Source organism: Centroberyx gerrardi, chromosome 5 (genome assembly GCF_048128805.1).
Source record: "Centroberyx gerrardi isolate f3 chromosome 5, fCenGer3.hap1.cur.20231027, whole genome shotgun sequence".
Taxonomy (NCBI): Eukaryota; Metazoa; Chordata; class Actinopteri; order Beryciformes; family Berycidae; genus Centroberyx; species Centroberyx gerrardi.
The window spans coordinates 1907643-1922914 of record NC_136001.1 but is presented as its reverse complement, the minus strand read 5'-3'; the positions used below and the strand labels follow the sequence as shown (position 1 = coordinate 1922914).

At 34.9% G+C, this 15272-nt stretch overlaps 1 protein-coding gene across 3 annotated transcripts in view; it reads left to right on the top strand.

Annotated features, from left to right (window-relative positions):
- The window catches only part of rbbp5 (retinoblastoma binding protein 5), a 78236-nt gene that overhangs the window by 36399 nt on the left and 26565 nt on the right, over positions 1 to 15272 (top strand). The window lies entirely within an intron of this gene.

The following is a 15272-nucleotide window of genomic DNA, read 5'->3' as shown; positions in this document are numbered from 1 at the left end:
ACACCCCCACCCCAAGCACACTGACAGAGATCCACCAAGCCTCAGAGCTACAGTCTGGATATCAGGGGACAGACTCAGTCCAGGGGTCTGGCTAAACTTATATAGGCAGATATTGGCCTTTTTATTAAACTGGATCTAGTCCAGTCTGCTGATAGATGTGATGCAGTGTGACTGATTACAGTCACACTGCATCATACAGTACATTTGATCAATATTACACTGGTTGTCTATGGGAAATCCTTAACCAGAACTGATTCTAATGAGACATTTTGATCAAATTTCACATTTTCACAAGCATTAATATGTTATGTTATTATTGTGTGATTGCTGACTCAGCAATCACAGGTATAATATTCCCACTATTTGTGTGATTGCTGACTCAGCAATCACAGGTATAATATTCCCACTATTTATTGTGTGATTGCTGACTCAGCAATCACAGGTATAATATTCCCACTATTTATTGTGTGATTGCTGACTCAGCAATCACAGGTATAATATTCCCACTATTTATTATTATTATTATTATTATTATTATTATTATTATTAATCCGTACACTTTTTTGGCACCTATCTACTCCTTCATACTTTTAGCTAGAAACTCTGTTCAAACTTTAAAATGTTCAGCTTGTTTAGGACATAGGCGCGTGTATTCAACTTTTTGATATCTATTCTACTTTTTAAACTATTCTACTTTTTTCTACTTTTTTTTACAATGGAAGTCTATGGGCGGAATGTTAAAACCATGCCCTCTTTGAACTCTAACTACTCTTTCATACTTTAAGCTATTAACTCCATTCAAACTTTAAACGGGTCACCACTTTTAGTACTTTATCACTTTAATTCAGCTTTTTCATACCTTTTGTACTTTTTGAGTAATCGCAGTTTACGTTTTATACTTTTTTCAACCTTTATAATGGGACCCTATGGAGCTACGCTAGAGTGCGTGATGTCACAATTCACTCTAGCAGACTTTACAGGCTGCACTTTTTACTAAATTCACACATTTTAAAACTGTGACAGTTCACACAACTTTAATACTACATACACATATTATACATCAAACCCTTCAGCTGCTTCTGCTCTCACTCACAATGTCAATATATAAGCGATGCGATGTATACTTTTTGAGATATTAACGTTTGTTTGACACTAGTGTTCCAGTCTCTTTCACAGTAGTTTCTGCTGCTCTGCTGCTCTCTTACACATGCAGCTGTTCTGCTTATTTCACTCTTCTCCATTTCAACATATCTTTAACATATTTTCATACCTTTTTTACTTGTTAGTATTAATACATTTTAGTACATTTTTAACATTATTACTTGTCACTGCCTTCCTACTCTTCATACTACTAGTACCCTCCAGCTTTTCACATCAGCCTTCCTAACAGATAGTTTGTTCGCCTTCATAGTCTTCCTACCAACTACATGTTTTTATACCTTTTTGCTTCTTAGTATTGTTACATTTTAGTACATTTTAGTACATTTCCACTCTTTCACAGTAGTTTCTGCTGCTCTGCTGCTCTCTTACACATGCAGCTCTTGTGCTTATTTCACTCTTCTCCTTTTCAACATGTCTTTTACATATTTTCATACCTTTTTGACTTCTTAGTATTATTACATTTTAGTACATTTCTAAAATTATTACTTGTCACTGCCTTCCTACTCTTCATACTACTAGTACCTTCCAGCTTTTCACATAAGCCTTCCTACTCTTCCTACCAGCTGCACATTTTTATACCTTTTTACTTCTTAGTATTGTTACATTTTAGTATATTTTAGTACATTTCCACTCTATTTCACAGTAGTTTCTGCTGCTCTCTTACACATGCAGCTCTTCTGCTTATTTCACTCTTCTCCATTTCAACATGTCTTTTACATACTTTCATACCTTTTTTACTTGTTAGTATTATTACATTTTAGTACATTTCTAACATTATTACTTGTCACTGCTTTCCTACTCTTCATACTACCAGTACCTTCCAGCTTTTCACATAAGCCTTCCTACTCTTCCTACCAACTGCACATTTTTATACCTTTTTTACTTATTAGTATTATTACATTTTAGTACATTTCTAACATTATTACTTGTCACTGCCTTCTTACTCTTCCTACTTTTCATACTACTAGTACCTTCCAACATTTCTCTCACTCACGTTGTTGGACACACACTTCTCATTTTTTCAATCTTCTCCATTTTAATGTGTCTTTTACACATTTGCTCACCCTTTTCTTCTCACTATTTTTACATTTTAGTACATTTCTAACATCATTACTTATCACTTGGACACTCATTACAGCTCCTTCAAAGAAGTGTTTTAAACTGCCACATTTCCCACAGTTCTAACATTACATACACATATACTTTGGTTCAGCCGTTTTAATTTGAACAGAAAATACACGGTCAGTCATGTTAAGAAACACGCACACGGACACGCCAACACACACACGTGCCTACACACACCACATATGCTAGGTATTCATTACTATGGGCTGTCGCGAGCAACAGTTTGCACGCTCAGCAATCACACGCATTTTCTCCAGAAAATGCACCTTTCTAGTATTGCAGATAATATTCCCCACCGTACATTTCTTCGGCACCTAACTCCTTCCACATACTTTCACCTAGAGACTCCGTTCAAACTTTCCACTGTTCGGCTTCTTTAGGAGATGCGTGCTTGTATTTTTATAAGCAATCTGATTTCTACTTTTTAAAATATTCTACTTTTTTCTATTTTTCTATTTTACAATGTAAGTCTATGGGAGGACTGTTCAAATGCTAGAGTGCGTGATGTCATCACACACTCTAGCAGACTCTACAGACTGTAGAGGCTGTGATTTTCACTAAATATTCAATTTTCTTAAACGGTCATGACTTCCACAACTTTCACACTACATCCACATATTAGATATCAAACTGTTCTGCTACTTCTTCTGCCACTCACAATGTCAATATCTAACTCATAGCTTTTATACTTTTTGAGTTAAGGACGTTTGTTCAACACTAGTGCAAAACTGTGTTTTACAGTACTTTTCTCTCCTTTGAACAGCCTTGTCTTGTACACTTTTCAAAACTGTCACTATTCCCACAATTTTCACACTACAGACATAAATTTTACATCAAAGTCTTTGGCTATTTCTTCTGTCACTCACAATGTAAATATCTAAGTGATAGCACTTGTAGTTTTTGAGTTAGGGACGTTTGTTCAACACTACTGCTTTACAGTCTTTTGACTACTTTAAACAGCTTTTTCTTTTTACACTTGCAGTATTTAAACTGTAGTACCTCCCACAATTTTCACACTACGTACTTATATTATATATCAAACTCTTCACATACTTCTTCCGTGTATCACAATGTAAATATCTAAGTGATGGGATTTGTAGTTTTTGAGATATGGATGTTTGTTCGACACCAGTGCTATATTGTGTGTGCCTTTTTTGAACAGATTTTGTCTTTTAACCTTCAATCACTTCCACAACTTTAACATTACATACATATGTTATATATTAAACTCTTCAGCTACTTCTGCTCTCACTCACAATGTAAATATATAAACAATATGATGTATAGTTTTTGAGTTATTAACGTTTGTTCGACACTAGGGCTCCACTCTGTCACACTACTTTCTGTTCCACTGCTGCTCTCTTACACATGCAGCTCTTCTCCACTTGTCCTTTTTTCACTCTTCTCCATTTTAACATGTCTTTTACATATTTTCATACCTTTTTACTTGTTAGTATTATTACATTTTAGTACATTTCTAACATTACTACTTGTCACTGCCTTCTTACTCTTCCTACTTTTCATACTACTAGTACCTTCCAGCATTTCTCTCACTCACGTTGTTGGACACACAAACTGCCACATTTCCCACAGTTTTAACATTACATACACATATACTTTGGTTCAGCCGTTTCAATTTGATACACGGTCAGTCATGTTAAGAAACACGCACACGGACACGCCGACACACACACGTGCCTACACACACCACATATGCTAGGTATTCGTTACTATGGGCTGTCACGAGCAACAGTTTGCACGTTCAGCAATCACACGCATTTTCTCCAGAAAATGCACCTTTCTAGTTGTGTGATTGCTGACTCAGCAATCACAGGTATAATATTCCCACTATTTATTATTATTATTATTATTATTATTATTATTATTATTAATCCGTACACTTTTTTGGCACCTATCTCCTCCTTCATACTTTTAGCTAGAAACTCCGTTCAAACTTTAAAATGTTCAGCTTGTTTAGGACATAGGCGCGTGTATTCAACTTTTTGATATCTATTCTACTTTTTAAACTATTCTACTTTTTTCGACTTTTTTTTACAATGGGAGTCTATGGGCGGAATGTTCAAACCATGCCCTCTTTGAACTCTAACTACTCTTTCATACTTTAAGCTAGACACTCCATTCAAACTTTAAACGGGTCACCACTTTTAGTACTTTATTACTCTTATTCAGCTTTTTCATACCTTTTGTACTTTTTGAGTAATCACAGTTTAAGTTTTATACTTTTTTAAACCTTTATAATGGCAGCCTATGGAGCTACGCTAGAGTGCGTGATGTCACAATTCACTCTAGCAGACTTTACAGGCTGTACTTTTTACTAAATTCACACATTTTTAAACTGTGACAGTTCACACAACTTTAATACTACATACACATATTATACACCAAACCCTTCAGCTGCTTCTGCTCTCACTCACAATGTCAATATATAAGCGATGCGATGTATAGTTTTTGAGATATTAACGTTTGTTTGACACTAGTGTTCCACTCTTTTTCACAGTAGTTTCTGCTGCTCTGCTGCTCTCTTACACATGCAGCTCTTCTGCTTATTTCACTCTTCTCCATTTCAACATATCTTTAACATATTTTCATACCTTTTTTACTTGTTAGTATTAATACATTTTAGTACATTTTTAACATTATTACTTGTCACTGCCTTCCTACTCTTCATACTACTAGTACCCTCCAGCTTTTCACATCAGCCTTCCTAACAGATAGTTTGTTCGCCTTCATAGTCTTCCTACCAACTACATATTTTTATACCTTTTTGCTTCTTAGTATTGTTACATTTTAGTACATTTTAGTACATTTCCACTCTTTCACAGTAGTTTCTGCTGCTCTGCTGCTCTCTTACACATGCAGCTCTTGTGCTTATTTCACTCTTCTCCATTTCAACATGTCTTTTACATATTTTCATACCTTTTTTACTTCTTAGTATTATTACATTTTAGTACATTTCTAAAATTATTACTTGTCACTGCCTTCCTACTCTTCATACTACTAGTACCTTCCAGCTTTTCACATAAGCCTTCCTACTCTTCCTACCAGCTGCACATTTTTATACCTTTTTACTTCTTAGTATTGTTACATTTTAGTATATTTTAGTACATTTCCACTCTATTTCACAGTAGTTTCTGCTGCTCTCTTACACATGCAGCTCTTCTGCTTATTTCACTCTTCTCCATTTCAACATGTCTTTTACATACTTTCATACATTTTTTACTTCTTAGTATTATTACATTTTACTACATTTCTAACATTATTACTTGTCACTGCCTTCCTACTCTTCATACTACCAGTACCTTCCAGCTTTTCACATAAGCCTTCCTACTAACAGAAAGTTTTTTTAGCCTTCGTAGTCTTCCTACCAACTACATATTTTTATACCTTTTTACTTCTTAGTACTGTTACATTTTAGTACATTTTAGAACATTCCCACTCTATTTCACAGTATTTTCTGCTGCACTCCTCCTCTCTTACACATGCAGCACTTGTGCTTATTTCACTCTTCTTCATTTCAACATGTCTTTTACATATTTTCATACCTTTTTTACTTGTTAGTATTATTACATTTTAGTACATTTCTAACATTATTACTTGTCACTGCCTTCCTACTCTTCATACTACTAGTACCTTCCAGCTTTTCACATAAGCCTTCCTACTAACAGATAGTTTGTTAGCCTTCGTAGTCTTCCTACCAACTACATATTTTTATACCTTTTTACTTCTTAGTACTGTTACATTTTAGTACATTTTAGAACATTCCCACTCTATTTCACAGTATTTTCTGCTGCACTCCTCCTCTCTTACACATGCAGCACTTGTGCTTATTTCACTCTTCTTCATTTCAACATGTCTTTTACATATTTTCATACCTTTTTTACTTGTTAGTATTATTACATTTTAGTACATTTCTAACATTATTACTTGTCACTGCCTTCCTACTCTTCATACTACTAGTACCTTCCAGCTTTTCACATAAGCCTTCCTACTAACAGATAGTTTGTTAGCCTTCGTAGTCTTCCTACCAACTACATATTTTTATACCTTTTTACTTCTTAGTACTGTTACATTTTAGTACATTTTAGAACATTCCCACTCTATTTCACAGTATTTTCTGCTGCACTCCTCTCTTACACATGCAGCACTTGTGCTTATTTCACTCTTCTTCATTTCAACATGTCTTTTACATATTTTCATACCTTTTTTACTTGTTAGTATTATTACATTTTAGTACATTTCTAACATTATTACTTGTCACTGCCTTCCTACTCTTCATACTACTAGTACCTTCCAGCTTTTCACATAAGCCTTCCTACTAACAGATAGTTTGTTAGCCTTCGTAGTCTTCCTACCAACTACATATTTTTATACCTTTTTACTTCTTAGTACTGTTACATTTTAGTACATTTTAGAACATTCCCACTCTATTTCACAGTATTTTCTGCTGCACTCCTCCTCTCTTACACATGCAGCACTTGTGCTTATTTCACTCTTCTTCATTTCAACATGTCTTTTACATATTTTCATACCTTTTTTACTTGTTAGTATTATTACATTTTAGTACATTTCTAACATTATTACTTGTCACTGCCTTCCTACTCTTCATACTACTAGTACCTTCCAGCTTTTCACATAAGCCTTCCTACTAACAGATAGTTTGTTAGCCTTCGTAGTCTTCCTACCAACTACATATTTTTATACCTTTTTACTTCTTAGTACTGTTACATTTTAGTACATTTCTAACATTATTACTTGTCACTTTCGTATTTTCTGTTTTTTTCAACTGAATATATATCTACTCTTCATACCTGCTATTCATACTCCTTGTACCTTCCAGATTTTACAAAATAGTCTTCCTACTATCTCCTTCCACCTTTTACACATAAGCCTCCCTACATATTTTCTTACTTTTGTACTTGTTACTATTATGAAATTTTAGTACATTTCTAACATTATTACTTATCACTTTGACACTCATTACAGCTCCTTCACAGAAGTGTTTTAAACTGCCACATTTCTCACAGTTTTAACATTACATACACATATTATACTTTGGTTCAGCCGTTTCAATTTGAACAGACGATCCACGGTCAGTCATGTTAAGAAACACGCACACGCCCACGCCCACACGTGCCTACACACACCACATATGCTAGGTATTCGTTACTATGGGCTGTCACGAGCAACAGTTTGCACGCTCAGCAATCACATGCATTTTCTCCAGAAAATGCACCTTTCTAGTTGTGTGATTGCTGACTCAGCAATCACAGGTATAATATTCCCACTATTTATTATTATTATTATTATTATTATTATTATTATTATTAATCCGTACACTTTTTTGGCACCTATCTCCTCCTTCATACTTTTAGCTAGAAACTCCGTTCAAACTTTAAAATGTTCAGCTTGTTTAGGACATAGGCGCGTGTATTCAACTTTTTGATATCTATTCTACTTTTTAAACTATTCTACTTTTTTCGACTTTTTTTTACAATGGGAGTCTATGGGCGGAATGTTCAAACCATGCCCTCTTTGAACTCTAACTACTCTTTCATACTTTAAGCTAGACACTCCATTCAAACTTTAAACGGGTCACCACTTTTAGTACTTTATTACTCTTATTCAGCTTTTTCATACCTTTTGTACTTTTTGAGTAATCACAGTTTAAGTTTTATACTTTTTTAAACCTTTATAATGGCAGCCTATGGAGCTACGCTAGAGTGCGTGATGTCACAATTCACTCTAGCAGACTTTACAGGCTGTACTTTTTACTAAATTCACACATTTTTAAACTGTGACAGTTCACACAACTTTAATACTACATACACATATTATACACCAAACCCTTCAGCTGCTTCTGCTCTCACTCACAATGTCAATATATAAGCGATGCGATGTATAGTTTTTGAGATATTAACGTTTGTTTGACACTAGTGTTCCACTCTTTTTCACAGTAGTTTCTGCTGCTCTGCTGCTCTCTTACACATGCAGCTGTTCTGCTTATTTCACTCTTCTCCATTTCAACATATCTTTAACATATTTTCATACCTTTTTTACTTGTTAGTATTAATACATTTTAGTACATTTTTAACATTATTACTTGTCACTGCCTTCCTACTCTTCATACTACTAGTACCCTCCAGCTTTTCACATCAGCCTTCCTAACAGATAGTTTGTTCGCCTTCATAGTCTTCCTACCAACTACATATTTTTATACCTTTTTGCTTCTTAGTATTGTTACATTTTAGTACATTTTAGTACATTTCCACTCTTTCACAGTAGTTTCTGCTGCTCTGCTGCTCTCTTACACATGCAGCTCTTGTGCTTATTTCACTCTTCTCCATTTCAACATGTCTTTTACATATTTTCATACCTTTTTTACTTCTTAGTATTATTACATTTTAGTACATTTCTAAAATTATTACTTGTCACTGCCTTCCTACTCTTCATACTACTAGTACCTTCCAGCTTTTCACATAAGCCTTCCTACTCTTCCTACCAGCTGCACATTTTTATACCTTTTTACTTCTTAGTATTGTTACATTTTAGTATATTTTAGTACATTTCCACTCTATTTCACAGTAGTTTCTGCTGCTCTCTTACACATGCAGCTCTTCTGCTTATTTCACTCTTCTTCATTTCAACGTGTCTTTTACATACTTTCATACCTTTTTTACTTGTTAGTATTATTACATTTTAGTACATTTCTAACATTATTACTTGTCACTGCCTTCCTACTCTTCATACTACTAGTACCTTCCAGCTTTTCACATAAGCCTTCCTACTAACAGATAGTTTGTTAGCCTTCGTAGTCTTCCTACCAACTACATATTTTTATACCTTTTTACTTCTTAGTACTGTTACATTTTAGTACATTTTAGAACATTCCCACTCTATTTCACAGTATTTTCTGCTGCACTCCTCCTCTCTTACACATGCAGCACTTGTGCTTATTTCACTCTTCTTCATTTCAACATGTCTTTTACATATTTTCATACCTTTTTTACTTGTTAGTATTATTACATTTTAGTACATTTCTAACATTATTACTTGTCACTGCCTTCCTACTCTTCATACTACTAGTACCTTCCAGCTTTTCACATAAGCCTTCCTACTAACAGATAGTTTGTTAGCCTTCGTAGTCTTCCTACCAACTACATATTTTTATACCTTTTTACTTCTTAGTACTGTTACATTTTAGTACATTTTAGAACATTCCCACTCTATTTCACAGTATTTTCTGCTGCACTCCTCTCTTACACATGCAGCACTTGTGCTTATTTCACTCTTCTTCATTTCAACATGTCTTTTACATATTTTCATACCTTTTTTACTTGTTAGTATTATTACATTTTAGTACATTTCTAACATTATTACTTGTCACTGCCTTCCTACTCTTCATACTACTAGTACCTTCCAGCTTTTCACATAAGCCTTCCTACTAACAGATAGTTTGTTAGCCTTCGTAGTCTTCCTACCAACTACATATTTTTATACCTTTTTACTTCTTAGTACTGTTACATTTTAGTACATTTCTAACATTATTACTTGTCACTTTCGTATTTTCTGTTTTTTTCAACTGAATATATATCTACTCTTCATACCTGCTATTCATACTCCTTGTACCTTCCAGATTTTACAAAATAGTCTTCCTACTATCTCCTTCCACCTTTTACACATAAGCCTCCCTACATATTTTCTTACTTTTGTACTTGTTACTATTATGAAATTTTAGTACATTTCTAACATTATTACTTATCACTTTGACACTCATTACAGCTCCTTCACAGAAGTGTTTTAAACTGCCACATTTCTCACAGTTTTAACATTACATACACATATTATACTTTGGTTCAGCCGTTTCAATTTGAACAGACGATCCACGGTCAGTCATGTTAAGAAACACGCACACGCCCACGCCCACACGTGCCTACACACACCACATATGCTAGGTATTCGTTACTATGGGCTGTCACGAGCAACAGTTTGCACGCTCAGCAATCACACGCATTTTCTCCAGAAAATGCACCTTTCTAGTATTGCAGATAATATTCCCCACCGTACATTTCTTCGGCACCTAACTCCTTCCACATACTTTCACCTAGAGACTCCGTTCAAACTTTCCACTGTTCGGCTTCTTTAGGAGATGCGTGCTTGTATTTTTATAAGCAATCTGATTTCTACTTTTTAAAATATTCTACTTTTTTCTATTTTTCTGTTTTACAATGTAAGTCTATGGGAGGACTGTTCGAACGCTAGAGTGCGTGATGTCATCACTCACTCTAGCAGACTCTACAGACTGTAGAGGCTGTGATTTTTACTAAATATTCAATTTTCTTAAACTGTCATCACTCCCACAACATTCACACTACATCCACATGTTAGATATCAAACTGTTCTGCTACTTCTTCTGCCACTCACAATGTCAATATCTAACTCATAGCTTTTATACTTTTTGAGTTAGGGACGTTTGTTCAACACTAGTGCAAAACTGTGTTTTACAGTACTTTTCTCTCCTTTGAACAGCCTTGTCTTGTACACTTTTCTAAACTGTCACTATTCCCACAATTTTCACACTACAGACATATATTTTACATCAAAGTCTTTGGCTATTTCTTCTGTCACTCACAATGTAAATATCTAAGTGATAGCACTTGTAGTTTTTGAGTTAGGGACGTTTGTTCAACACTACTGCTTTACAGTCTTTTGACTACTTTAAACAGCTTTTTCTTTTTACACTTGCAGTATTTAAACTGTAGTACCTCCCACAATTTTCACACTACGTACTTATATTATATATCAAACTCTTCACATACTTCTTCCGTGTATCACAATGTAAATATCTAAGTGATGGGATTTGTAGTTTTTGAGATATGGATGTTTGTTCGACACCAGTGCTATATTGTGTGTGCCTTTTTTGAACAGATTTTGTCTTTTAACCTTCAATCACTTCCACAACTTTAACATTACATACATATGTTATATATTAAACTCTTCAGCTACTTCTGCTCTCACTCACAATGTAAATATATAAGCAATATGATGTATAGTTTTTGAGTTATTAACGTTTGTTCGACACTAGGGCTCCACTCTGTCACACTACTTTCTGTTCCACTGCTGCTCTCTTACACATGCAGCTCTTCTCCACTTGTCCTTTTTTCACTCTTCTCCATTTTAACATGTCTTTTACATATTTTCATACCTTTTTACTTGTTAGTATTATTACATTTTAGTACATTTCTAACATTACTACTTGTCACTGCCTTCTTACTCTTCCTACTTTTCATACTACTAGTACCTTCCAGCATTTCTCTCACTCACGTTGTTGGACACACAAACTGCCACATTTCCCACAGTTTTAACATTACATACACATATACTTTGGTTCAGCCGTTTCAATTTGATACACGGTCAGTCATGTTAAGAAACACGCACACGGACACGCCGACACACACACGTGCCTACACACACCACATATGCTAGGTATTCGTTACTATGGGTTGTCACGAGCAACAGTTTGCACGTTCAGCAATCACACGCATTTTCTCCAGAAAATGCACCTTTCTAGTATTGCAGATAATATTCCCCACCGTACATTTCTTCGGCACCTAACTCCTTCCACATACTTTCACCTAGAGACTCCGTTCAAACTTTCCACTGTTCGGCTTCATTAGGAGATGCGTGCTTGTATTTTTCTAAGCAATCTGATTTCTACTTTTTAAAATATTCTACTTTTTTCTATTTTTCTATTTTACAATGTAAGTCTATGGGAGGACTGTTCAAATGCTAGAGTGCGTGATGTCATCACGCACTCTAGCAGACTCTACAGACTGTAGAGGCTGTGATTGTCACTAAATATTCAATTTTCTTAAACGGTCATGACTCCCACAACTTTCACACTACATCCACATATTAGATATCAAACTGTTCTGCTACTTCTTCTGCCACTCACAATGTCAATATCTAACTCATAGCTTTTATACTTTTTGAGTTAGGGACGTTTGTTCAACACTAGTGCAAAACTGTGTTTTACAGTACTTTTCTCTCCTTTGAACAGCCTTATCTTGTACACTTTTCAAAACTGTCACTATTCCCACAATTTTCACACTACAGACATATATTTTACATCAAAGTCTTTGGCTATTTCTTCTGTCACTCACAATGTAAATATCTAAGTGATAGCACTTGTAGTTTTTGAGTTAGGGACGTTTGTTCAACACTACTGCTTTACAGTCTTTTGACTACTTTAAACAGCTTTTTCTTTTTACACTTGCAGTATTTAAACTGTAGTACCTCCCACAATTTTCACACTACGTACTTATATTATATATCAAACTCTTCACATACTTCTTCCGTGTATCACAATGTAAATATCTAAGTGATGGGATTTGTAGTTTTTGAGATATGGATGTTTCTTCGACACCAGTGCTATATTGTGTGTGCCTTTTTTGAACAGATTTTGTCTTTTAACCTTCAATCACTTCCACAACTTTAACATTACATACATATGTTATATATTAAACTCTTCAGCTACTTCTGCTCTCACTCACAATGTAAATATATAAGCAATATGATGTATAGTTTTTGAGTTATTAACGTTTGTTCAACACTAGGGCTCCACTCTGTCACACTACTTTCTGTTCCACTGCTGCTCTCTTACACATGCAGCTCTTCTCCACTTGTCCTTTTTTCACTCTTCTCCATTTTAACATGTCTTTTACATATTTTCATACTTGCCACTTTCTTACTTTCTGTTTTTTTCTACTGAATATATACCTACTCTTCATACCTGCTATTCATACTCCTTATACCTTTCAGATTTTACAAAATAGTCTTCCTACTATCTCCTTCCACCTTTTACACATAAGCCTTCCTACATATTTTCTTACTTTTGTACTTGTTACTATTATGAAATTTTAGTACATTTCTAACATTAGTACTTATCACTTTAACACTCATTACAGCTCCTTCACAGAAGTGTTTTAAACTGCCACATTTCTCACAGTTTTAACATTACATACACATATTATACTTTGGTTCAGCCGTTTCAGTTTGAACAGACGATCCACAGTCATGTTCAAAAACACGCGCACACACACACACACACACACACACACACACAGACAGAAATATGTGACATAGATACAGCCATAGGATAAGAAAGAGGGAAAGAGGAGAGTGATAGACCAGTCACAGACAGCCAACAGAAAGGGTGAGCTGTACCCACACTAAACTGCACCAGTGCCACAGTTTGCACGCTCAGCAATCACACGCATTTTCTCCAGAAAATGCACCTTTCTAGTATTGCAGATAATATTCCCCACCGTACATTTCTTCGGCACCTAACTCCTTCCACATACTTTCACCTAGAGACTCCGTTCAAACTTTCCACTGTTCGGCTTCTTTAGGAGATGCGTGCTTGTATTTTTCTAAGCAATCTGATTTCTACTTTTTAAAATATTCTACTTTTTTCTATTTTTCTGTTTTACAATGTAAGTCTATGGGAGGACTGTTCAAATGCTAGAGTGCGTGATGTCATCACGCACTCTAGCAGACTCTACAGACTGTAGAGGCTGTGATTGTCACTAAATATTCAATTTTCTTAAACGGTCATGACTCCCACAACTTTCACACTACATCCACATATTAGATATCAAACTGTTCTGCTACTTCTTCTGCCACTCACAATGTCAATATCTAACTCATAGCTTTTATACTTTTTGAGTTAGGGACGCTTGTTCAACACTAGTGCAAAACTGTGTTTTACAGTACTTTTCTCTCCTTTGAACAGCCTTGTCTTGTACACTTGTCAAAACTGTCACTATTCCCACAATTTTCACACTACAGACATATATTTGACATCAAAGTCTTTGGCTATTTCTTCTGTCACTCACAATGTAAATATCTAAGTGATAGCACTTGTAGTTTTTGAGTTAGGGACGTTTGTTCAACACTACTGCTTTACAGTATTTTGACTACTTTAAACAAATTTTTCTTTTTACACTTGCAGTATTTAAACTGTAGTACCTCCCACAATTTTCACACTACATACTTATATTATATATCAAACTCTTCACATACTTCTTCCGTGTATCACAATGTAAATATCTAAGTGATGGGATTTGTAGTTTTTGAGATATGGATGTTTGTTCGACACCAGTGCTTTTCCTTGTGTGCCTTTTTTGAACAGATTTTGTCTTTAACCTTCAATCACTTCCACAACTTTAACATTACATACATATGTTATATATTAAACTCTTCAGCTACTTCTGCTCTCACTCACAATGTAAATATATAAACAATATGATGTATAGTTTTTGAGTTATTAACGTTTGTTCAACACTAGGGCTCCACTCTGTCACACTACTTTCTGTTCCACTGCTGCTGTCTTACACATGCAGCTCTTCTCCACTTGTCCTTTTTTCACTCTTCTCCATTTTAACATGTCTTTTACATATTTTCATACTTGCCACTTTCTTACTTTCTGTTTTTTTCTACTGAATATATACCTACTCTTCATACCTGCTATTCATACTCCTTATTCCTTTCAGATTTTACAAAATAGTCTTCCTACTATCTCCTTCCACCTTTTACACATAAGCCTTCCTACATATTTTCTTACTTTTGTACTTGTTACTATTATGAAATTTTAGTACATTTCTAACATTATTACTTATCACTTTGACACTCATTACAGCTCCTTTACAGAAGTGTTTTAAACTGCCACATTTCTCACAGTTTTAACATTACATACACATATTATACTTTGCTTCAGCCGTTTCAGTTTGAACAGACGATCCACAGTCATGTTCAAAAACACGCGCGCGCACACACACACACACACACACATACAGCTGCTGGTACGTACACATCCACCCGCACGCACACACACACACACACAGACAGAAATATGTGACATAGATACAGCCATAGGATAAGAAAGAGGGAAAGAGGAGAGTGATAGA